The sequence below is a fragment of the Tamandua tetradactyla genome, chromosome 5, assembly GCF_023851605.1.
Source record: "Tamandua tetradactyla isolate mTamTet1 chromosome 5, mTamTet1.pri, whole genome shotgun sequence".
Lineage (NCBI taxonomy): Eukaryota > Metazoa > Chordata > Mammalia > Pilosa > Myrmecophagidae > Tamandua > Tamandua tetradactyla.
Genome location: NC_135331.1, coordinates 15,417,000 through 15,442,878, shown reverse-complemented (window position 1 = coordinate 15,442,878; position 25,879 = coordinate 15,417,000). Strand labels below are relative to the sequence as shown.

Below are 25,879 nucleotides of genomic sequence, written 5' to 3'. Positions count from 1 at the left end.
GGAAAAAATGTCACATTGTGAAAGAAAAAAAAAATCTAAAGGAAAGAGGGGAGGAGGAAAGAAGACTGGTTGAAAGTTATGAGACAATATGAAATGGCCCTTCTAATAGCTGAGGATCTCGAGATCATTTTTTTTCTTGGAAATGAAATATAAAAAGGTACAATGAAAAAAAATAATAATAAAAATTTTTAAAAATCCAGCAAGGCCTGGATTTAGAGTCTAGGACTTTCACCTACTATCTGTGTAGCTTTGAGCAAATTAAGTAGCATCTCTGAATCCCGGGTCCCTGGACAATGCAGCAATACTAACGGCACCTACCAAGATAAGCAAACGAGTAAGTCCATGTAAGGAACTCAGAGCAGTGCCTGGCAAGGACGTGATGTCTTGGGCCAACCCGAGTGGACCATTTCACAGCCAGGCCCAGCTTCACGAACTGCAGTTTTCCATTCATTTATTCATGTGAACAACTGTCATGAAGAACCTAGTCTGTTCCAGACACTATGCAACCTACTTGGAATGCCGAAATGGAGGGAAGCATGGTCTCTGTCCTCAGGCTCGGACAGTCTAGGGGAGCAGATCTGTAACAAGCGCAGTGTAAGAAACAGTCCAGGGACTCCAGCATCTGGGTGGCGCACCGTGGGGTCAGGAGGGAACGGAGAGAGCCCAGCAAGGTTTGGATGCCACCACAGAAGCAGCATCTACAGCAGCACAGACACTGCAGTGGGTAGTTTACGTGCAGCCTCACAGCAGTACTGTGATGTGGGAATTGTAACGAGATGATCCATATTTTACAGATGAGAAAACGGAGGGTCTGAGGTTTAGGGATTTGTCCAAGTTTATTGTATTAGCAAGCAGGAGAGCTGAGAAACAAGCCTGGTTCTTGCTGAGACCCAAGCAATGCTGCTTAATCTCTAGGCTATACTAATTGTCAAGAAGATAATTCAAGGCACAGATGGTTAGTCACCTTCCAATATTTGTTCTCCCTTCCTCTCAACTTGCTAGAATCCCTGATCCACTGAGAACAAAGATTACATCACGCAGACTCTTGCAGGAAGGGATGTCACATGGCTCCAATCTGTCCAGTGGTTCCATCCCTAAAAGAAAGAGTCATGCCTCTCCCTTCCTAAACTCTTTCCTCCCACTGGACCACGGAGGGAGTTATGTGCCGGGTTAGATGATATGATCAAGGGTAGAGCAGTAAGACAGACAGAGCCTGTGTCTCTGCATGGCCTTGTGGGGCAGAAACTGCCCTACTGTGAGAGAGAAATAAATGTCTTGTTTTAGCCTGATAAAAAGAACGAATTTTATATCTTAATAATACAGAATCATGTATATATTATGTCCTTTAGGTAAGGTGTGGGTCCGACCATATCCTGGAGGTACCCAAGAGAAGAGCTTCGGATGCCGGTAGGGTTGGCATTTACCTATATTAAGACCTACAGAATCTCAATCATCCAGAAGCGAGAGGCAGACCACCACACCCCATGAGGACAGTCTCGTCCAAGTTACAAAACCACGTTGCCAGCTCAGAGAAGCTCTGTTGTCAGTTGGAGCTGCACCACCCTGAGCCCAGAGCGAGGTGAGTAGACAGTAGAAGACCCCTGCTCATCAAATCGCAAGGCGCCACGCATAAGCCCACACCACTCCCCACCCCAGTCCAATCAATCCTCCTTCATTAAAATTATTGTTAATATGATTGTTATTGTTGATATGATAGCTGCCACTTCATACATGTCAACTTTGCATACCCTCTGCCGTATTATATTTTCAATAATCAATTGCACAAAATAGATCTTTTAATCTTTTTAATCCCTAATTATCAGTTGGGGGAAACTGAGGCTCAGAGAGAATAATTAACTCTATCAAGGTCACAAAGTCAGGAACAAAGCTAGGAATCCAACCCAGGTTTTTCTGTTGTCAGAGACCACGCCCTTCCCGCTATCCCCCTCAGCCCACTCCACATCTTGGAATGCAACCCAGGAAGAGCTGCGTGGACCCATTTCACTGCTTCTGCCCGTTTCAGGGAAGGTGTTTCCAAACTAGGGCTGTCCTAAAAGCAGGCCTTTATGCTCAGTTCCCTGCCTCCTGTACTTCTTAGATAATCAAAGTAATTTTCTGGGTGTGTTCAGAATGGCCCTCAGTGTCTCACGTGTCTTAAAGACCAGCAAACCAAATCTGAATTCTTTACCTCCTGGTCTTTAGCCATTAGTGGACCAATCCTGTCTTGCTGGGCTCAATCCCAAGCGCTGCTCTCTTAGTTTTCAAACCTGGCCCTTCCCTGTGACCAGCAAGCCCCAGATGCCTTTTGGGAGGCGAGTCTCACACAGAGTCCAGCTCCACAGTCACTTCTCACCAACCCCCTGACCTGTGATGAGCCCCACACTGGCTTCCTCTAAGAAGCCTGAGTTCCCAGCAATGACACTGCAACCGCCACCCCCCGCTCCCCACTGCTCATCTTGCATCTTGGCTGGCTCTCAGCCTATAATTCTTTCCAAACTTGCCTGTATAAAATAATCATGTACATGAAGTAAAACAGGAGTCTCATATACACACTTAATAACTCTTGTGTACAGTACAAGAGGGAATTCCACTTTATAACCCCCAGAGCTTTCGAATGGTTCTCATTTAGCGTCACATTCCTGGTGTGAGATCTAAAACTTTTCTCTCTCTGCCCCAGCCTGTTGCTGCCTTTTGAAACTGTTGTGTCTCCAGATTCCTTGGGACCATTTCATCTCCATCTCTGCTTCTAATTGGGGGATTTGAGTATTGCTATTTAGCCCTAAAGCTAAATGTCAGGGTTTCACTTAAAATCCCATATTTTGGGAACTGAGCACATTGTACTGGGGAAGCTTCAAGTGTGAGCATGTCAAAGTAAATGGAGTTAAATGGATCAGCTAATCCTTCCAGCCACGAGCTCAATCACAGAGCGGGTAGGTGGGTTCTCACCCCTGCAATTCACCAAGTTCTCAGGGGGACCTTGGCCAACTCATTGGCCCTCCCTAAGCAACTTTCCTCAAAAGGAGGAGCCCTTCTGTGGTGGGCGACAACTCCCCTGCATTTCCAACCAGTGAACTGGGCAATATTTACCATCTAAGTCTTAGATTTGGGGGGTGACAGCCAATAGCAAATCGTCCCTCACACTCTCCTCATGGGTATGGCCATACATGTCAAGATAGAAAGGACAGTGTACAGTTTTATTAAATTTGCCTTCATAAAATATGAATGAAGAGTGGCACACACACAAAAAATGTGAAGAACAGTAACTAAGGTCTGCAATTACTTAATTTTATTAATTTGGACATTGAGCAAGTATCTGCTGTGCCTGATGTTTGTGGGGCACAGTACGTGGCACTGAGGAGCTGGATGGCTGGACGCAGCCCCTCCCTCTGCGTACATCTTCACTTCCATTTCGCGGCCTAGCTCATTACACTTGCTCCATGCTGGCTTTCCTTGTGTTCTTTAGCCACACCCAACTTTGTACCTGCCTCTGTGTCTTTGCACTTGCTTATCCCTCCACCTAAGATGCCCTCCTCATTAGTCTTCTAATGTCTTTAGGGTCTCAAAACACAAGGTGCCTCCCAATAGAGACCTTTATCCACCAAGCCCTCACCAGCACTCTCGCTCTTCATCTCCCTGTGAAAGGTTTTCACAGTGCATGTCCCTGTGGGAAATCACGCTGTCTGCCTGATTGTTTACAGGTTTATTACCCGGTACTCCTCTCCCCCACTAAAATGTAAGCTCCTTGAGGTCAGAGCCCTCGCCAATCTTACTCACCCTTATTTTCAAGGCCTTGAACACTGTCGAGCATATATGGACATTCAATAAATATCTGTGAATGAATGAGTGAATGAATGAATGAATCCATAATCAAATGACTTAGAGTCACATTTGTTCCTAAACCACATATATTATCAATGCCCCCCTGGGCAATTCCTTCTAGGACGGTGTATTTCAGATACATTATAATCACGAAACCCTTAATTCAGAAGAAAGCAGAATATATAAAGCAATTGCTATCGAGTCAGGGATGCTCTGGCTGGGTCAAGGGTGGGGGCCTGCAGCTCCCCCCAATTCCAGCCTCCTGCTGCTGCCCCTGGGACACCTTTGTTGCATCACCTGGAGTAGATTTTTTGATATTTTGGTTTAAAGGGAACTTTCCTTTAGTACTGCAGAATGCTGGTAGGTATGTTTTAGACAAAAAGGGAACTTCCATAGTTTAGAAGTTCAGGAAATATATCATTATTTTAATATATATATATATATGTATCGAGTTTCAGTACATTCCGGAAATTGCACTAGTTCCCAGAGTACAATGGAGAACAAGACAGGCAGGGTTCCTGCCCCCACAGACGTTATAATCTAGGAATTAAAGAAAATTCTACTGGATTAAAGAATGTAAATGGGATTCTTTCCTCATGGAGCACAGAAGGCATGCATTAACACACACTGAGAATATATGGTTATGCATTTTGCGCAAAGCTACTGAGCATGACCCGAGTCTAGTATTCCACGAAGCAGCTTTGGGAGGCACTTGTCAAGACCAACTTCCATTAGCATCATCAGAGTGCTGGTTTGAAAGGAAGTATGTCCCCTAGAAAAGTCATGTTTTAATCAAAATATCATTTTGTAAAGGTAGAATAATCTCTATTCAATACTGTATATTTGAAACTGTAATCAGATCATCTCCCTGGATGATGTAATTTAGTCAAGAGTGGTTGTTAAACTGGATTAGGGGATGACATGTCTCCACCCATTTGGGTGGGTCTTGATTAGTTTATTGGAGTCCTATAAAAGGGGAAACATTTTGGAGAAAGAGATTCAGAGAGAGCAACACTACAAAGCAGAGAGTCCACCAGCCAACGAACTTTGGAAATGAAGAAGGAAAACGCCTCCTGGGGAGCTTCATGAAACCGGAAGCCAGGAAAGAAAGCTAGCAGATGACACTGTACTCGGCTTATGCCCTTCCAGCTGAGAGAGAAGCCCTGACTGTGTTTGCCATGTGCCTTCTCACTTGAGAGAGAAATCCTGAACTTCATCGGCCTTCTTGAACCAAGGTATCTTCCCCTGGATGCCTTAGATTGGACATTTCTATAGACTTGTTTTAATTGGGACATTTTCTCAGCCTTAGAACTGTAAACCAGCAACTCATTAAATTCTCCCTTTTAAAAGCCATTCCATTTCTGGTATATTGCATTCCAGCAGCTAGCAAACTAGAACAATCAGAGAATGAACTTTGCACTATTACCAGTTTTCAAAGCATTCCAACATAAAATACATATAAATGTAATTCTGAATGACTCAACCCATCTGATCTATTAGGCTGATAAGGGCTTTTGGGCTCTCCTGTGTCTTGGACCATCTGAGAATGAGCTGATGACCAAGGACAAGTATTGACCTTGTAGGTGGAGGACATGGTCATGGCCATTAAAAGAGCCCAACATCGGGCTGGTCAGCTGGGGAGGGCCTGTTCTGCATTTATATCAATTTGTGGCTCAACCTCTGCAGTCAAATCTTTATAGAAGAATGAATAGATAAGAGTAGAAATGCCTGTAGAAAGATCTCAGCCATGAAGACTGCACATGCATACGCACACACACAATCAAGCAGAAAAATCAAGACAGCCCCCTTGATTATGAGGACAAAATTAGCAGCCCTTTCCTGTGTGTTTGTAGCACACTGACCATATATCTATTTATAGTATGTATCACTACTGATTAATATTCATTGCAACCATGTAGTATTACCTTGTTTTTGTACCAGGCACTTGATAAAGCATTTTCTGTGTATTATAGCTTCCCCTCCCAACACTCATAGGTGATAGGTACTATTACTATTCCTACTGTAAAAATGACCATTTCAAGCCTTAGAAAGGCTAAATAAGTTGCCCAAGACAACAAGATGAGTAACTGGAACACCAGCATTTGAACCCAAGTCTGTGTGATTTCCAAGTCCTCACACTCCCCTCTACATCTCCCAATTCATTGTTTAAGGGTCTACCCCTCCTCCCTCCCAGTTTGGAGCTTCGCTTCTTGAGTGACATCTTTGATATACAGCACTTAACCCAGTTTTTGGAACCCAGCGAAGGCTCAGCAAAGGCTAGCTGAGTAAGTGAGAGAGACAGCCTGGTACAAAGGAAAGAGCTTTGGATTAGAAAGCAGTGGTACTGGAATCTTCTTCAGGCTCAATAACCAATCCATTGGGATGTCTGGAGCAAGCCTTTTCCTCCTCTCTGAACCTTGGTCTTCCCATCTGTAAAGTGGGAGACTAGAAGAGATGATTTCTAAGATGATCCTTCCACCTGTCCAGAAGAGATCTTCATACAGTGTGAGGTGTACCAGGTACTTAAAAATATATATATGTATCAGAATTCCAAAGAGGATAGAGATGGTCTATCTATTCCAAACATCCTCAGTGCTTAGCAAAGCGCCAGGCATGGAGTATATATTCAATTCATACCCAGTGGACATGCGTGTAGATGCTGACACTTATTCAAAGCTCCACTGAAAATAAACCACGAATACCTCATACACCTCAAATTCCAGCAAGAAGCAAAAGCCCTTGCCTTGTAAGGGAAAAGGGATGTACCAGGGAACTGCAGCACTGACCCAACCTTCCAAGAATGAAGTCTGCTGGAGACCAGCCTGCCCGGGCCCACAGGAGCTGGGATGGGGAGACTTCCCAGCACCCCCTTGCCACTCCACTCCACTCATGAGCTGAAATGCCTGGGTCAGACCTGTCATCACCAGCGTGTTGCTTCTGGAAAATACAAAAGAGCAAGGTCTGTGCCTAGTGCTGCAAGGCCTTGCCCCACGTCTCACCCTCCCTGAAGCAAAGACAGAAGAGATTGGGAAGCCAAGACATAGGACTCTCTGAAAATCCCTTTGTGGACAATGAACGGATGAATGAATGAATGAATAAAAACTGTCCAAGACATAATCTGTTTAGTTAGAAAAACATGTTTTCCCTGCTTGCTGACCCTCTAGAATTTTGGTCTTTGGGAGCTGACCAGTTCCTTAGTGTCTATGAAAACTTGGAAGTTCAACACCTTGATTTCCTTGGCTGTAAATAAAATCTTAACACTCGTTGCTGGAAAGTGCTTTGACTCCAGAAAAAAAAAAAAATCAATCTGCTTTTTCCAAATACCCTCATTGTCAAGCTCACACTCCAGGACTATGTGCAAGGTTTTTTCAGACAGCCAGGACTTTGCTTTCCCATGCACTCTGGAATTCACCTGAGAACTTGGTGAGTAGTTATGTTCTCGCATACTTTCGCTCAAGCCACCCAGGACTGCTCATCCAAAGGAAAACTGACAAATCCAATCGACTCTGCAGACACAGTTTCGTACAGTCTTATTCATTTGGATGCCATCAGTTCAGAATTTGGGGATAATTCAGACAGTCTGGATGGAAGTTTCCTTTTGCATAGCGCTACAAAAGAGAGTTTCTTAACAAATTGATAATGCAAAGCAGACTGTTGGAGCTGAAAATGAACCGTCTTCAAATTCTTCAAAATAGCATTCCCTGACAAAGAACCAATGGTTAAATAAGAATTATTTTTATCAAATAATTAAAATAAATCTCAGGCAATGCGCTCTACCTTGAGAACAGTTTGGTATAGCCACAAAAATATGGGCTTTCAATGCAGCTGGGCACCAGTTCAAATTCCAGCTCTATAACCCACTAGCTTAAGTTATTGTGCATAAGTAACTTTACCTCATTGAGCCTTAATACCGACATATGAAAAAGTTTGCAGGCTAGATGGAAGAATTGGAAATCGTGTAGATAAAGGCATAGTTTCCAAAATTGTGCTCAGAAGAACGTTAAATCCACAAGATGTTGACGCATAGTTCATGAAAAAAAGGATCCATAGTTGAATAAGTTTGGGATAAACTAGGTTAAACAAAACTAAATATGTTTGCTTGTTTGATTGACAATTACAGGACTTCTCAGAGCCTTTACTATTTTAGTTTATGTTGTGACTCTCCAAAAGGGAGATGTCCTAAGCAGTTTTTTCAACATTTCTTTCACCAGCAAATCTTTTTGTTAGAACATTTTTTAACCACATACAGAACTGCCACCAAACACACTTAGGAAAATGAGGCCCTAGGATACGTGGTTTTAGTTTTATCTCTGCTAGTTTTTTTTCTTGAAGTCATCCACAGTCTACCCCAAAATCTTCCTGGACGAAGATCAAATCTAAGGAACCAAGTCCACGGCTCCCCACAAACCATCCTGGAAAAGGTTATTTCTGGGAATTCCTCACATTCGCCTGGAAGCCAACATGCTGGGTGCTGCAACATCAGGACTGCTGTCTCAGAGCCCTGGAAATTTCAGAATTGACACTTTCTTGGGAGAGGAACCCTGGCAGGGAAGACAAGGAAGCAAACGCCTATGCCATGCGTTAAGGCAAGGAGTGCTTAGAAAGTCATTGAAGAAATGAATAAACAAAGCAAATGTAGGACAAAAAAATGACCTACAAATTGGTAGGTCTTGCCAATTTTTCCTTCTGGAGAACTATAGTAAATTGAGCAATCATTATCCACAAACAGAGGGACATCTACAAGGAACTGGGGTCAGCATTAAAGGACGGGTCCAAAGAATGTCAAGATTATTTCCTACCCTAATAATATTAAAAATGGAAAACTTCCAAATAAAGAATTTCTCCAAAAAAAAATGGAATTAGCAAGGATTTTCACCCATGCCACAAATGTTACAATATAGCGCACTGTCAAGAACCAAATGAAAGTTCCAGACAAACAGGTTTCATTCAGTCATACCTTCATTTATTCATGCATTGACATGGCCATGGGTTTAGCACGTGCTGGGAGCTGGGGAAAGAGCAGGAACTTACATGCTAATGAGAAAGTGAGGCAGTGAGGCACATTTAGGGGATGTGCCCTAAATCCCAGGTGACCACTACATGGCCCAGCCTCCCTTTCAAGTTGGCTTCGGGTTCTGTGACTGGCTTTGGCTCAATGAGAATGTGGACAGAAGTGGCCTGGCCTTTAGAAACCCCCCCCCCCCCCCCATGGAACCCTCCAGCCCTTTCTTTCTCCGTTTTGACAGTCCTGGAGGAAATGCGTCCAAAGTGACAGAGCAAAAAAGATTGAGCAGGGTTGTCCAACTGCCTTGGACAGTAATGTGAGAGAGAAATAAATTTTTATTTTTTTAGGCACTGAGATTTGGGGGTTTGTCTGTTGTGGCAGTTAGAGTTAATTACCCTGACTAATTGAGAGAAACAGAATAAGCACGTAAATATATGAAGCTATGAAGAAAAACAAGGCAGGATAAGGGAGCAAGAGTTGGGGGGGGGATGAGGAGGCTGTATTAGTCAGGACCTCAACAGGAAACGGATAGCACCCTTGAAATAAGATTACTCAAAGAGGATTTACTTACAAAGAGAGTATTTACAAAAGTATGTGTGCATGGGGATGATAAAGGACAGTACAATAACCCAGGGCTAGGAACAAAAGTGCTGTTGCCACATCTGTGCCCAGAGACGCTGAGGGGAGGGAGCAGTTACCATCACCAAGTTGACAGCCTTGAGAGAAGCGATGGCCTTCGATGGAGGGACCCCTCCAGCCCAGGCACTCTTATAGGGGCGGGGCCAGGGGAACAAATACCCTGACACAACCTTCTCCCTTCCCTCTGACCTCTAACCAAGGCGCCTCATTGGCCAAACTCAACAGCGAGAGCCTGAGCTCAAGGGGGGGCGCGCTGACACTGCCCTCACCAGTCAGGTCCCAGAGGCAGGGTGGAGGAGCTTGGAGGGTGACAGGGGAGGGGAGCAGGGTCAGGAAATGAAGTCATGGGAAGCAGGAGTCCTCACAAGGTAGGACCTTGATAGTGAGAAGTTCATTGAAAGGAGATAAACTCCCGATGCCTAAAGTTGCAGATCAACAAAGAAGTTGGGGAACTGAAGCCCACCAGGGGAGGATGCCACCGGCAGAAGGAACGAGATCAACAATGACACGGATGCAGGATTTCGCACTGCACCTTGGGCCTCCTGGCGGGGCACCCATCCATCCGCTGCAGGCAAACAATCTCTTCTCCCCTATCCCTTCCCTGTTTCTTTTTTTAAACAGCCTTAATGAGAAATAATTTATACATCATAAAATTGTCCCATTTTAAGTGTACAGCTAAATGGTTTTTCGTGTTTTTACAGAGCTGTGTGACCATCACAACAATGAAATTTCAGAACATTTCCATCACCCCAAAAGGAATCCTGTGCCCATCTGCAGTGACGCCACATTCCCAGCTCCAGTCGCGGGCAACCACTAATCTACTCTCTGTCTCCACGAATTTGCCTTTTCTGGACATTTCACATCAGTGGAATCAAACAATATGTAATCTTTCCCATCTGGCTTCTTGCACTTAGCATGATGCTTTTGAGGGTCATTCGTTAGCGGCAGGTGTCAGTTCTTTATTCCTTCTTACTGCCGACCAGCATTCCATCGCACAGATGCAGCATGTTTTACAGCCTATTCTGTACCTGGTGCACATTTCAGTTGTTTTCCTTTTTCTTGGGTAAATCCGTGGGAGTATAATTGCTGAGTCCCAGGTAAGTTTGTTTAACATCTTGAGAAACTGCCAAACTGTTTTCCAAAGTGGCTGCTCCCCTCTTCCTTAGAGAATTTGTGAAATATATGAGCTTTTATTTCTATCCACAGCTGACTGGACCAAACATGAGCACATGACTCAAATTGGACAAACCCGTTTGTCCCTTCTGCGGTCCTGGCATGGGCATACAAAGCTGGATGTGCGTTTGAACTGGACTGCAGAGAGGAGAGAGAAGTTGATGCACAGAGAAAGCAGCAAGTAAAGCACCACTGGAACCAGGTGAGATGGACAAGGTTATCTCACCTCTTATGTGTCCTTACTCTTGCTTTCTCCAGCGTATCCCGATATCCTTTCAATAAATTCCATTTTTGTTGTTGCTGTTTGAATAGTGCTAAAGTTTTGTCCCAACCACTAAAATTCCCTTGACTGACACATTTTGGTTGGGGGCAGTGAATAGGCAGGAGACCGCAACAGCCTTATCTCATAAGCCACAAAAAAGCAAGCCTTTATAAGACGCCCACTACATGCCAGGTACTATACGAGTAAGTGGCACTGGTCTTCCAGTTACACACAATAGGGACGTACAGCTTTTAGCAAACTGTTTATAACAGAAGGGATAGAGGATATTAAGTAGAAGATAAACAAAAAAGGGAGGGGGGCTCTTTAAAAAACTGCCCTTCAAGTAGGTCATTTTACAATTTAATAAAAAAGTAATAACGGAGTGAAAAACTGCCAAGACTACGGAGTTAGAACTCATTATGTGCTGAAAGAGCTTGAAATAAAAGACACCCCTTAAGTACCAAGCATTATAATTATATGCTACTTTAAAGAACCACAGTCAATTCTCCTGCTGACTAATCTTGATTGCCTGTCAAGAATTGGAGACAGAGAAGTCACACGAGATGGCCTAATTCCGTGGCCTGGCGTGCGGCTTCCTCCCCCGTGCTCACCCGGGGGCCTGTCTATGTGACAACAAAGACTTCAACACGAATCACTTCTTTGGCTCTCACCAACTTTGCCGGGGAGGGAAAAGGAAAAAAAAAAAAAAAAACACAACAAAAGTAAAACAGTCTCCGTGAGTGGTAAAAGAACTGAAAGATCAGGGGGCAGGAAATCCAGCAGACAGATTTCACAATTAAAGGGTCAGCACGTTTCTCGATATTTGTTGGCCCTCCCGTTAGAAGGTAAGCCTCGGGAGGGTAGGGCTGGCTCGTTCATCACTGTAGCCACGTCGCCTAAAACAGGGGCGAGCACGTCATAGCAGTTCAATGATGATTTGTTGAATGAATACTTGCAGGAATGAGTGAATGAAGGAGGGAACAAAGCAAATTAGAGTATTCTTGACTCCCTTGGTGTCAACTCTAAGCTCTTGCCCTAAGGCTTAATGTAAGAAAAATATTCCAGGTTGCAAACTGTGGGATCTCTGGCAAAATGCGAAAACCTCTAGGGAATCATCTCACAGGAGAGGGGAGATTTCAGCAACTGTGACAAAGCTCACTAAAGGAAAAGTATGCCATTTAGGTTATGCAGAGATATCCCTTCATTCACCCAGTGGTCATTAAATGCTAGGTTCATGCTAAGCCCAGAGATGTTTAAGAAATGATATCTCTGCTTCAGCAGAAAGGACAGACTTGTAACATGGTCTTTCCTCAGTGATTTACTTCAGTCTAGCTCAGGGCTGCCCAGTAGGAATAGAATGCAAGCCATAGATGTAATTTAAAATTGTCTAGTAGTTACATTAAAAAGGGAAAAGGAAGCAGGTAAAATTAGTTTTTATATTTCATATAAACCAGTATGTCCAAAATAGTAACATCTCACCATGTGATCAAGATTAAAAATTGTAAATGCAATATTTTACATTTTTTATCCTAATTCTTCCAGATTTGGGGTGTATTTTATCCTACTAGTTACAACTCCATTGGATGCTAAACTTTCATTGAAATTTCTTGATCTATATTTAGAATTCATAAAATTTATGGTTGAAAAGATCCACACACCAAAGTGGTTGCAGATATGCATAAAAATCCTCCAACAGCTGAATCAAGCGCTGTTTTTTTATTTCAATTTAAAGTAATCAACATTAAATAAAATTAAAAATTTCAGTTTTTCAGTCTCACTTGTCACATTGTAAATGCTCAATAGGCATATGTGGCTAATGGCCACCATGTTGACTGGGGCAGATATGGAACATTTCCATTACTGCAGAAAGTTCCATTGGTCAGCGCTGTTCTGGACAATCTAAGGATACAAACTCTGAGGAGAGACAAGTGTTTTGCCCTCTCTTGTATCCCCTACCAGGATGATTAACTCATAAGAGATGCTAATAATGATTATTGAAATAATGAATGACAGCATTGTACCATTACCATGGTTGGAGGGTTTAAAGGAGACATCACAGGAGGGACATTTATGATAGGTCTTGAAGGGTGAGTAGGAGTTTGCCAGGCAAATAATAAGGGAAAGACAAAGGAGAAACCTAGTGCACAGGTATTGGTTTATAAAAGGTTCTAATATTTTTCAAGAAGTTAAGAGCATGATTTTTGTTTGTTTTACAAAACCAATTTTACATTGCATTTTTTTCTGCAACGATTTCTGTCTTTGGACAAGTCATTTAATCTCTCTTAGACTCAGTTTCCTCTTCTGTAAAATGGGAATAGTAATTTCACAGGGTTGATTTGAGGACTAATGAGATAACAAATGAGGTATACTAGTGTGCTTGCTACATAAAAATTGTAAATAAATGTTAAATGTTGGCCATTACTGTGTCCAGTGTTTAGTGAGACATGAGCTGTGGCAGGAGGACAGGGTGCGAGATGCCCACCCCACCCTTCTCCTCCTCCTCCCTAGAATCAGAACTCTGACTTTTGACAGTTGAATTCTGTTTCCAGCTAAAAGCCTACTTCTCTCAGCCACCTTCTAGCCAAGAGAAGCCATGGGACTACATTTTAGCCAATAAATGAAAGTCTTTCATTTTTTTCTGGGAAGTTATCTTATAAGGAAGGGAGCATCCTTCTGTTTCCCTCCTTCCTGATGGAAGTGATGTGCTGAGCTTGGCAGACCAGGAAATTAGCTGGCACCTGGGGTCCTGATGACTGAGAAAACCCATATAGATGAAGCAATTGACTGTGTTTCCATCTCCTTTGACTACAGAACCAGTTTTCCAAAGAGCCTCTCTTGGCACTAGCTGTAGAACAGAGCTTATGGATCATCAGGAGGGAGCAGTGAGACAATGACTGAGATGCTGGTGGCCAACGAAGACCATCTATAAACAAGTTTCTAACACATCAGGATATTGGAGGGATGGTGGGGGTCTAGCAGGGCCAATGGTGACCTACGCATGGCTGGGCCTGGCCATCAGTCTGTGAGGTCAAGGGGACTGGAGGTATTTCGTGTAGGTGGTTCGTTGGCCAAGAGCAGTGACTGCTTCACCATATGGTTTGTGACTTTTCTGCCATGCCAGCAAGTGCCTGTTTATTGTGGTTCTCCTGCTGATTGTCAGTTGGCATTAGACACTAAAGAATGTGGCCATGTCTCTCAAATCTATTGTGGCTTCCCATAAACTATTGTTTGTTGTGGCTGCACTACAGGATGATGGGAATTTTTTTCAGCCTGTATTTTGGGAGCAGCTGTTTGAAGTTTGTAAGAGTAGATTTCCTTGTGTTATTTAAACCATTGTAGAGGGGAGTAAAATCAAGAAGTTACTACTTGGTATCTCCTTCAAGGGAACAGACGCATGGCTTTGAACATCCTTTGTTCTAAACACTCTATCGACATTGAAAACTTGGACATCAAGCCAAGCAAATTGGAATTATCTCCAGAAAGAGAATTATCTTTTAATCTTCAACAAATTTATAAAGCATTTCATAAGAGAAATATGGTGAATGTTATTCCAGAGACTCAGTATGAATTTTCATTACTGGATCCCCAACACAGAAATGAAATGATTCTGGGTTCCTAGAGTTATTTCTTTCTCCTGGAACAAGGACCAGAAACAAGGTTTCCTTGACCTGGAGAGCCTGGCATGTGGATCTTTGATACTGATGAGTAGGTTACGGAGAAAGAGAGTCAGGAGCTACTATGTAGTTATGTTTTTCAGATGAGATGAAATAGATGCACCAGTCTCCCAAGCTTGCTGGGGACAGGTAAGTGTACTGGGAGGTGTGAGGAGGGCCAGAGCTTGTAGATAAAACAGACCTGGGGGCAAAGTTGTGTTCTGCCCCCTCACAAGCCAGGAGACCCTGGGCATCCATAAGACAAGGAATGCCGAGAACTGCTGGCAATCACAGGAATCTAAGAGAGAGTCCAGAAGGAGCCAAACCTGCTGACAACTTGATTTCTGACTTCCCATCTCCAGAACTGTGAGAGAATAAGTTTCTGTTGTTTAAAGACGCTCTTTGTGGTATTTATTATGACAGCCACAGGAAATTAAGACAGTCATCAAAGGGGAAAAGAGGTACTCTACCTGCCAGTAGTTCCAAGTATATACAAACTGTAAGGTATGATAAATATGAGGTTATTCATAAATTGGAATTGCTATTGTTAATTATAGTTATTATGATGATTTTCTCATAACCCTAATGACTATATTTTCTTAGCACTAAGAATAAATATATTCTATTGGCACCTTCCTATAGGTATGGAGCTAAGCAAGTTACATAAATCTCAAACCTCCCAACAATAATCCTAGGAGTCAGGAATTGTTTTTAATGGCATTTTACAGAAGAGGAAATCAAGGATCAGAGAAGTTAAGCAACTGTTCCAAGTCACACAGCTAAGCTGGTGTCAAACTCAAGCCTGCTAGACTCTTGGCACATCATGCTGTGATTAGAACATCAGTAGCTACTGAGCAATCAAGAAATGAGCCTCTTCCTCTAATACTGACCATAATACTTAATATTACCAAGGTGCAAAGCACTTAGGAAGGCATTTTTTAAGGCAATGTGTCCTTGGACTTTGCTTTTCTCGTCTTTATAATGGGGTACCAATTCAACAGTTTGTTGTGAGGATTAACAAGGCAATGGATGAGATGGAATGCATGGAGTTGGGGTTAGGAGCCTAAGTTCTCAGCTAGGGGGGATTTGAAATGGTGGTTTCATCCTCGTCTGTGATAGTCCCTTCAATGTGCACTTGATTTGAATTCAAAGAGGGAAAAACTACATTTTCCAAATGGAGTCCACGGCTGTTGCATTCAATATTTCCCCTACCACTGCAGGCAATCCCAGATAAGGTTGGTCCCCAGTTATTCACAACTGATGCTGTTAACCATGGTAAGGCATTTTGCACATGTCCAAAAAGCACAACTGCCAAATTTTGTGAGCTGGGATTTTCCCAGTTCCTACCTGCAACACACATATGTGGAGATTCCCAAGAGGTCCCCAGGCAAAGCTGAAACCTCTTATGTGGGCGCCTCTTGTGGACAGGAATGATGCTTGGCCAGTCTGTCCTGGATCTTCAGGAGGCATCTTGGTCTTCCAAGTCTTGGGCAACATTAGCCAAGGACTGTTTGTCTGTTTTGCTGTTTGCACTCTTTCCAAGTTGAGGAAGTCTGTGCAGTGTTTTCTTGTTTGCAGATATGAACCCTGTTTAGTTTGCTGGTGTGCAAGTGTGAGATCTCCATGTAGAAGAATCAACCAAGAACACAAAGGTCTGCAAAAGAAAGAGAAGCTCCCCACCAGAAAACAAAATGAAAAAGAAAACTGGAATGAAGTTGCATCTAGGGTTCTGTGCTCTGGATACAGCTAGAGGCCCAGCACCAGCATGATGGTGGAACATCACAGGAAGAACACAGACAAGTCAGAGAAAGTCAGACTAAGCTATGCTAAGATTCTGGCTCTGCTCTTGCTCACTGGGCAAACTTGAGCTCATGACTCATCCTTCCTGAGTCCCAGTGGCCTTTTCTGCCATTGAGGGGAAAAGGATGATGAGTGATAACAATAGGAAATACCTGTGGATTTTTTACTATGTGCCATTAGCTCACTCAATTCTCACAACAAATCTCGGAGCTCAGTAATATTATCCCCTTTTTAGAGAAAATTGAGCATCTAAGATGAAATAACTTACCCAAAGTCACAGAGTCAGTGGCAAAATCAGCAAAGACCCTGAGGCTGTCTGACTCTGGACAATAAGGTCCTACTCATTGAAGTAACATGTAGGGTTGTGATGAGAATTCAGTAAGCAGATTCAAGCCGAATGCCACTTTGGGCACAGGGACCAATTCATACCAGGTACTCAATTGAAATAGATGATGTAGAAATGGACTCGTCAAAGAATACACACACAAAGAAACTTCCACTCCCAGAGCTGAAGGAGAAAAGGAAGGTGAAGGAAAGGAATTTTTAGAGCGCTTACCACTACAATGAAACCATTGATATCCAACATTGAAGGGTCTGGGGGTGGAGGGAACAGATTTGATGGAAATGTGATAGATGTGGGAACAGGCTAATAAAGGCTCTATTCTCCCCAAGGCCCTGGCCACTGAGGCATCAGGACGTGACGTGGGAACATCAGCCCTAGTGGCCAACAGGTCAAGACTGTTAGGAAATACCCTATGGGTCAAACTAACAGATACCTTCCATCGCTACAGTCTGCGACAATGAGTAACCTTAAAGCAGCAATTAGACACTTGGAGCTGACCTTTGGAATTGATCCCTTCTTATGCTGGATTCCCAGAAGATATGTTCACTTGCAGCTATGTAAGTGCAATGCCATTTATTGAAGCTCGGCTATTTCCGAGTTCCGATTTAGGTGCTCTTGGAAACAGGCACATGGCCACTACCATTGTGGAACTTAAACTACAGAGAAAACTTAGACTCCTTTTAGCAGAATTAAAAACAAGAGTGAAACAAAAATAAGCTATAAAAGTATATTGCATTAACACCATGAAAAATAAAAAACAATTAACCAAAGTTCTAGCTATCCAGAATCTTCAATTAACTGGAATTCCGTTCTTCTATTTCACTCTTGGGGAAAAAAATAAAGTTTACAAAGGATTCAAAAAATAAGTGAACTTCAATCCAGAATTTATGCTCACTGGGGAAAGGCTGCCTGCAGGTCATCTGGGTGACACTGGTAGGTGAGCCAGCCTGCAGCCAGCCCTGCCAACGTACCAGACAAGTGGGTAAAATCAACTTTGACCCTCAAAACCAGAAATCAACCATCTTTTTCTATAAAAGACCAGAGAGTAAATATTTGCAACTTTGAAGGCCACACAGTCTATGTTGCAACTAAACAATTCTGCTCTTGTTGCACGAAAGTAGCCGTAGACAACATGCAAACTAATGAGTGCGGCTGTGTTCCAGTAACACTTTATTTACAGAAAGAGGTGGTGAACCTCTTCTGTAACCTCACAGTACAAACTCAAAGATAGTACTTAGCTCAGAAGGTGCTTGTGAGAAGGAAAAGTGGTAATACATGTAAAATTTCTAGCACATAACAAGCCTTCAGTAAATACTTTTAACAAATATATAAATGTATATATGTGTATGTTAATGTATGTCTATGTGCCTATATACAAATGTACATGTACATACATGTACACACACATATACAAGTATATATACGAACAAAGAAAAAGCAGTGGGAAGGTAAAACGCTCACACGGAGTCAAACGTGATTGAAATCAAGGATTTTCCATTAAAGTCAGCAAACGTGCATGGAGCCCTGACTCAAAAACGGTGAGATGCTTTAACATCTGTGACGTCAGTGTCATAAGAATCACCTCGGGGTCCTTATTAAAATGCATATTCCGCCCACCCCTGGAGATTCTGACTCAGCAGGTCTGGGCCAGGATCCAAGGATTGGAGTTAACAGGTGCTCCAGGGTTTGCCGATTCAAAACATCAGCTGGCCACTTTGAGAATGTCCTTGCTGACCCAGAGAGGTGAAGGGGCTTGTCCACCCCTCTGGGTGGGGGCACAGGTGGATCTTTCACTCCATGCCCACCGTCTGCCTCAGAAGTAGCTGGAGCAGCTGCCACTGTTGCCTGCTGTGTCCCCAGACCCTGACAGCCTGCCTGGCCTCGGGCAGCTGCTCTGTGGCTGATGGTTGAATAGAATGAAGTCAAGTAAATTGGATGTCAGAGCTAAAAGGGAATTTGGAAAGCTTCCAGCCCTATCACCCCATTGTACAGATGGACAAACTGAGATCCAGATGATGGAAGGTAGTTGCTTCCATTCACAGAGGGCAAGGGCCCACCACAACTTCCTCTCCCTGTTACAGACTTTGTACCACAAGGACATGCTAAAATAAACCCACCATGCTAAAATAAATCTGCCATGCTAAAATAAACCCACCATGCTCTCTGGTGGTAAACTGAGGCCAAAAATGATTAAATCCCACTTAGTTCCCAGTATGCTATGAATCTGGGGCATTAGCTTGAATGTGGTAGGGAAGCAGAATCACGGAAATCATCATGGTATCAGTCCTTTCTTGGGCAGGCAAACTCACTCTCAATCTGTCATTTCTATTATTCTATGTTATGGCCCTGTGATCAGTCTAAACAATCCCTTTCTATTATTAAAAATATATATCCCGTAGCTAACATCCCCAGCTCCCTTTAGTGAGGAGAGCAGCTGTCAGGTGGGATAACAGAATGCTGGACGTGCAAGATGGCAGGTCCGGGAGCACAATGAAGTATTACAAGTTTCGTTTATTTTATTTGGATAACACTTCTTACAAAAAAAGGGAATTAAAGGCTGGTGTCTGCAGCCTCTTTAACTTTTCTGGACAATGCACTGTCCATCCCCTTTCACACAAAGGATTGTTTTGTACTCCAGCTACACATACACACACACACAACTCTAGCTTATGTTATGATGGAATTTTTCTGTCAAGTGTATCTAATTAAGTCTAGTTATAGTGTAACCTTAGGTAAAACATGAAAACCACTCTTAGCTTTGATTTCCTAAGCCCTAAAACGGATTTCCTGATCCCTACTTGACCAGGTATTCATGAGGAGTCAAAAAGTATAAAATTTTTGTATGATTTCAGGCAAATAGTAGATGCTAAATAAACCATAGCTGGTCATAACTGCAGTAAGGACAGGGAAGCTTAGTTGTGAGATGCTCTGCAGCAGGAACCAGACTGCTTGGGTTTCTAATTCTAGCTCCCACACTTACCAGTAGCTTGGGAACTTTGGGCAAATGACTTAGTCTCCATGTGCTTCAATTTCCTCCAATGTAAAATGTGGATGGTGATAGTCCTACCTCCTAGGATGCTGCAGAGATTCTAGTTCAACAGCGATGGGGCCTGGGCTACTGCATCTTAAGACCCCTCCCCAGCTGGCCAGGTGATTCCAATGTAGAAACTTTAAAGCTTTTTGAAGCCACTGATCCAGCTCATGGGCAACAGATGGGGAAACTGAGGCTCAGGGAAAGAAAGTGACTTGTCCAAGGCAGGCAGTGAGTGAAAGGCATAGGACTCTACTCTAGGTTTTCCGATGCCACTGACAGTGTTTCTAGGGGGAAGCTAGAGCCTTTTCTCAGATTGGCTTTGTCCTTAGAACAAGTACGGGGACTCCCAGCCTCTTTTCTTCTATCTCTAGAATACAAAGAGCCACGTGACATCCTATGTGAGACCAGTTGGGACTCAGTCCATCACCACTTCCCCATTTTGCCCCACGGTGCCCCCTCCATCACCAAATCCTTCTCCTTGCCCAAGCAAATCTCAGAGAATAGCTAAAACCGAAATGTTTTTTTTTTCTTCTTCTCTTTATTTTTCAGGATTGTAGAAGCAGCCATTAAAACTATTAGCAGACCATTAACACTGACTTGGCTGGGAACCTTTTTTTTTTTTTTTTCCAGACCGGAATGGCTTTAATATCTCTGATTGCAACTGCTGATTTGAGGCAGTACCTTGGTATTTAACTCTGCATGTGTTGGCCCAGCAGCTCAGTTAAATGGCTGTTCCACTCTCAATAGCTGGGTACCACTCAATGCTATCAAGAGCTTTAATCTCGAAAAGCCACAAGACAGGGCCCTTTTCCCCCTTTTTGCATGTGGTTGCCCAGAACTGAGGAGCAACCAGGGTTAATGTTTCAAAGCTTTCCAAGATATTTGGATAAGTATACCTGATAGTCTAGATTCTGGGGGCTCAGGAGACAGAGAGTTCATGTGTATATACCTTATGGGGCCAACTCCGTTACGGCTCTCATAATGGAGGTTCCAATCACGGCAGGAAATAAGATTGTATACAGAAACCCAGAGGCAGGGAGAGTGTCTGATGACAGGCCATTCTCAGAGCACCACTGGCACTTCAGCAAAGTCACTGGGAAGGAAGAATAGCTGCAAGCTAAGAGTGAGAGCATGACCTTTCTCTTGTCTGTTTGTTGGCCTTTCCTAACTCCTTGGTAATGAAGCGACACCACAGATGCTCTGTCAGCGTTCAGCAAACTTCAATTTATATGCCTGTCTACCCAGTAGGAAACTTCTGTTTCTAAGGCAGAATACAGTGGAAGGTTGTTTGACCATATAGAGTCACTTACCAGCTGTGTGGCCTTGGGCAAGTTGCTTAACTTCTCTGAACCTCAATTTCTTCATCTATAAAACGGGGTTAACAGGTGCACAGGTGGTTCAGTGGTAGAATGCTCACCTTCCATGTGGGAGACCTGGGTTCGATTCCCTGACCATGAACCTATATAAAAAGAAAAAATGGGGTTAATAATAGAGGCAAAGGATGTAGTTAGAGATATAATATATAGAAGTGCTCAATGAATGGTCGCTGTTGCTGAGGCTGGTAGTTTTCATTATTTGGATGGTTCCAGATTCCAGCATCTCAGATTCCTATCCCCTAGAAAGAGGGAATCTGAGAATGCTGCGAGCAGGGCTATTCTCCAGTGTCCTTACTAATACTTTAATCAGGATCTTTAAAAATTTGCAAGGGACAGAAACTCAACCCAATGGATTTAAAGAAATAAAAAGAATTTATTGATTCACATAACTTATAAGTCTAGGGGTAGAGCTGTCTACTTTTAGGCATGACTGGATCCAAGTACTCAAATGACTCCACCAAGTCTTTTTCTTTCTCCCCCACTCTTTTTTTCTCTTTTTCTTCTGGATTAAATTTATTCTCAAGATGGCAGCTTAATTTTTATACTCCACCATTGCAGCCAGCCCAGCGGAAAGGGCCCTCCGGTTGTTCAGCTGTTCCTGCAAGGACCCCTTAACTGGCTCCTATTGTGCCAGCTCAGCTCGAACCAGTTGGCCTGGCCACAGGGAAGCAGGATTCCCACTGGTTAGGCTGGGCCGTGGGCCTCATTATTGAGCCTGTGCCTGAAATTACCTGGTCTGAGAACAGGGTAGGGAGAACCTCAAAGGAAAATCAAGGTACCATTGGCAAATGAAGGGACAATGGATTCCAACGGGACAAAGATAAGAGCTAGGTCCTCACAGTGAGCCCAGGCAGGTGGGCCATCTCCAACTAAGACACGGAGGTGGCTCCTGAGATTAATGTCAGTGGTAGAGGCCATGTGTCGTGACGTGGCCACGTTAGCCTCAGACAGTGTCCAAACCAAGCCCTTGATCCCATTCAAAGCCAGATTCAGGAGGGCACCAAGATCAAAACCAGTGACATGGACTGAAAGAGCCAACCCAGAAGAAATGAGCCAGGACGGGATTCTGATTGGTCAGGGTTGTGTCCAGGGATTTACGAAATACACAAAGAATATTAACTTTCCCAGAAGGGGACGACATCAGTCAGGGTTTGACCAGAGAAACAACCAGAAGGAGATATATGTATATATGCACATACGTATATATTTATTTATTAAGGGATTTACTGCAGGGGATTGTTTTAGACAATGCGGGGGCGGGTTAAGTAGCTAAGTCCAACATCCGTCCAGCAGGCAATGAGGAAAAGCAGTCTGGAACTCTAGGCATGGAGAGAAGCTGCTGTCCATAGGAGAAATTTCTCCTTCTTCAAGGAAGCCTCAGTTCTATTTTAAGACCTTTAAGCTGACTGAACCAGAGCTACCCACATAACCAGGGATAATGTCCGTGACTTAACGTCAGCCAATTATGAACTTTAGACACATCTACAATATACCTTCGCAGCCCCATCAACATTAGTGTTGGACTGAATAACTGGGGACTCTAGCCTAGCCAAGTTGAAACATAAAACGGACTTTCGCAGAGGCTATATAAGGGCAGGGTAGGAGAGTAGGCGTGGCAGTCAAAACATCTGATACCCAAGGCAGGAGGCAGAGAGAATGGTGCGGAAGGAAACAGCAGAGGAAGTGCAGTTCTAGAGTGGATTGTCAGGTAGTTGCCTCCTTGGTGACTCTGAGGGCCTCTGTCAGCTTTGGGAATGAAATCGACACTACTCAGTGTAACGGTGACTATCGTTTCCCCATCTTTGTAATAACCACCCCATTTCAGCCCTCCCTCATGCGTCCCCTCTCTGGTCTGACGTCTTGTCCCACACCCACACTGCAGCCCTTCCAGGGCCTACCGCATCTCCTCAGCCCACCCCAGAGCTCACCTGAAGTGTCCATGGACAGTCCCAATTACCTGGCTTCCCACCTTAACCACCCGCATCTCTCTGCTGGGGATCTACTCAGCCCGGGTGGGATGTACAGGAAATGCCAGGGAATGGATTATTCCCCAAGAATTAGGGGAGTCAGTGGATAAACACCCCAGTTTCCACGCCCGCAGTATGAAAACTCTGAGATTTCCTACTGTCTTCAGAGACCCCAAGGAACCAGACCCTTTTGCCCTGTAATTTATTCTTCATCAGTTCCTTTCCTTTCCCCTCCCACCCAGTACTTCCTGGGATCATCTCCCAAATAAACTGTGTCCTCCCATATCCTTGTCTCGGGATCTGCTTTTTGTAGGACTCAAACTAAATCACTACCTTAAATCTAATCATCTAGAAGGTGGATTTTGGGCCACTGCCTTCTGCCATGTAAAACCCATCATTGCTCTCATAAGAGTCAGATTCAATGTGGAGAACAAGGTTCTCAAGTCAAGCTCTGAGCCCTGCTGACTACTCTAGACTCATCTCCTCTTCTCCTCCAGATATTGTTCTAGAGACTTCTTAGAATCCCTGAAATCTTCACAGTGGTTCCTGCCTGTAAGTCTTTGAACATCTTGAACCCTCTGCCAAGAACCCCCTTCCTTTAGCTCCATTTCTATCTGGTGAATTCTTACTTACCATGAAAGAGAAACTCAAGAGTGGGCATCTTAAAACCTCTTCTGAACGCCCACCCTCACCCTGCCAGCAAGATTAAATATTTGCTCCTTGTAACCTTCTCTTTACCCTGCACACACCTTGACTAGAATGCCTGTCATGCTCTGGCCTGTTAAATGTGGATATGTACATCCTTCCCCTTAGACGATGAGGCTCCTCAGAGCACTGGACACGCCTTGTTTTATCCTCAAATCTTAGTACTACTAACAGATTACAATCAATTACACTATGCTTGTCGAGTGAATAATAAGTGAGTACTTTCAAGAGTCCAGTAAATACTAATACCTACTCCCAACATGTCTGCACACAAATTGCTTCCTAACAAAGAAAATAAAAATACTCCAAAAGGGGTCTGAGTTTATACCAAATGTTGACGTAGTAAATGTATATTTGAAAACCTTGGTCCATTGTTGGGGAAGTTGGCACAGAATAATGCCTGTGAGAGGCTTTGTATAGAATCATGCCAATGAGAGATGCTTTGTAAACCTCTAAGCACCAATCAGTGTTACAAATAACACCAACAATTTAGAAACAAGGAAGACAAGAGGCAGAGGGTCTTGTCCAAGGTCACTCAATTGTAAAGCAAAGAGAGAAGGCAGGATTAGAAAGGCAAGTTTCTGACTCTTATTCCACTTTTTTTTTTTTTTTGCATATAAATGGCATCTTCCTGAAACCATGGCCAGAGAAGTGAGACTAGTAAATGATCCAAGACTTCCCTCGAGTATGGAGACAAAATTGTCAAAACCTAGTAACTCTGAAGAGCAGCTGCCATTCACACGCCCTGAGCTAGGCTCTTCGTGTGTATTATGTATTGAGTCTTGGAACAATGATTCTTGATGGTATTTTAGCTCCATTTGACAGACGAGGAAAGGAAACCTATAGGATTTAAGTCCACATGGGAGGGAGAGCTTGTACTCAAGCCCAGATATGGCTGATTACAGAATGTAGTGTCCCCTATATCCCACTGCCTCTAGAGAGAAATAAAAGCTGCCATTACCAAGCAGCCACTGGGTAGCAGGGGCTGACTATCTTAATCCTCATAATAATCATGCAAGGCTGGTATGATGATGTCTTTCCCAAATTTGCAGGTAAGAAAACTGTTTTTCATACTCGTTAAATAGCTTTCCCAAGGTCACAGGTTGGATTAGAACTCGGTCTTTTCTGGTATTAGAGGCCACATTCGCTCCTTGTCCAGACACTACAGCAAAGGCTCTTGGTTCTGGCTCTACATCGGAAACTGAAAGAGCTTTGCCGAAACTGCAAGTCTCCAAACCCACACCCTGAAGCCCTGATGCAGTAACTGCCAACACAAAGAAACAAACGTGGAAACAAGTAAGAGAGGGAAAGGAGAAAGCCAGAGAACTGTTTGGTTCAGGCCAGAGCACAGCATAGAAATCCAAATGTATTCCCTGCAAATGGGCAACTACTACCCCTGTGCTGACACCTGGGCAACTGAGGAAGCGGGAAACTATGACCTCAAATCTGTGTGCCCTGAAAGGCAGGAGAGAGGAAGCCATGAGAGAAAGAAAAGAAAGTATGAGCTTACTTTAAGGTGGGGCTTTTGAAAAATGCTCTTTTGAACTGGTTAGGTAAGTGACAGTGCAGCTACACAAATGGCACCCAAGAACAGGGATAAATTTGTCCTGAATCCGTAGACGTGGAAGGATGTCTGGGAAAGGGTAGAAAAAGCAGACTGTGAAACAGCATGAAGGGTGTGGGTTCTGTTTGCAAGCATAGTTTGAATGCATGCCACTGCTTTTTGTAACCTAGTAATATACAGTATACTATAATATCGTGTAGTATATACTATGCATCCAAATACATAAGTGAATATATTATGCATGATTATAGTAGGAAATAGCACAGTATGGTCTAGCGTCTATATACATAAATGTGTGTGTACAACATATGGTGTGACCGTACTATATATGTATAAAGTATGATCCTGTTTGCATATGTAGTTTGACTATACATGAATGTAGAGAAGGATGCTCACCAAAATATTAATAGTGGTGAGGTTCGGGGGAATTTGTGTTCCTCCCTCCCTTCCCTCCTCTAAATATGAGTTCCTACTTTGTACCAGACACCATCTTTCTTCCTCATACCTTTTAAAAATTGCTTGACTATTCTAAAAAGCAT

The 25,879-nt window shown here is 43.4% G+C and overlaps 1 long non-coding RNA gene across 2 annotated transcripts in view; it reads right to left on the bottom strand.

The window, feature by feature from the left end:
- LOC143683667 (uncharacterized) overlaps window positions 1–25,879 on the bottom strand; it is a 266,606-nt gene that overhangs the window by 130,017 nt on the left and 110,710 nt on the right. For both annotated transcript variants that reach the window (XR_013175582.1, XR_013175583.1), the window contains exon 5: window positions 21,039–21,187. This is a non-coding gene — a long non-coding RNA (uncharacterized LOC143683667). The remainder of the gene's footprint in view (window positions 1–21,038; window positions 21,188–25,879) is intronic.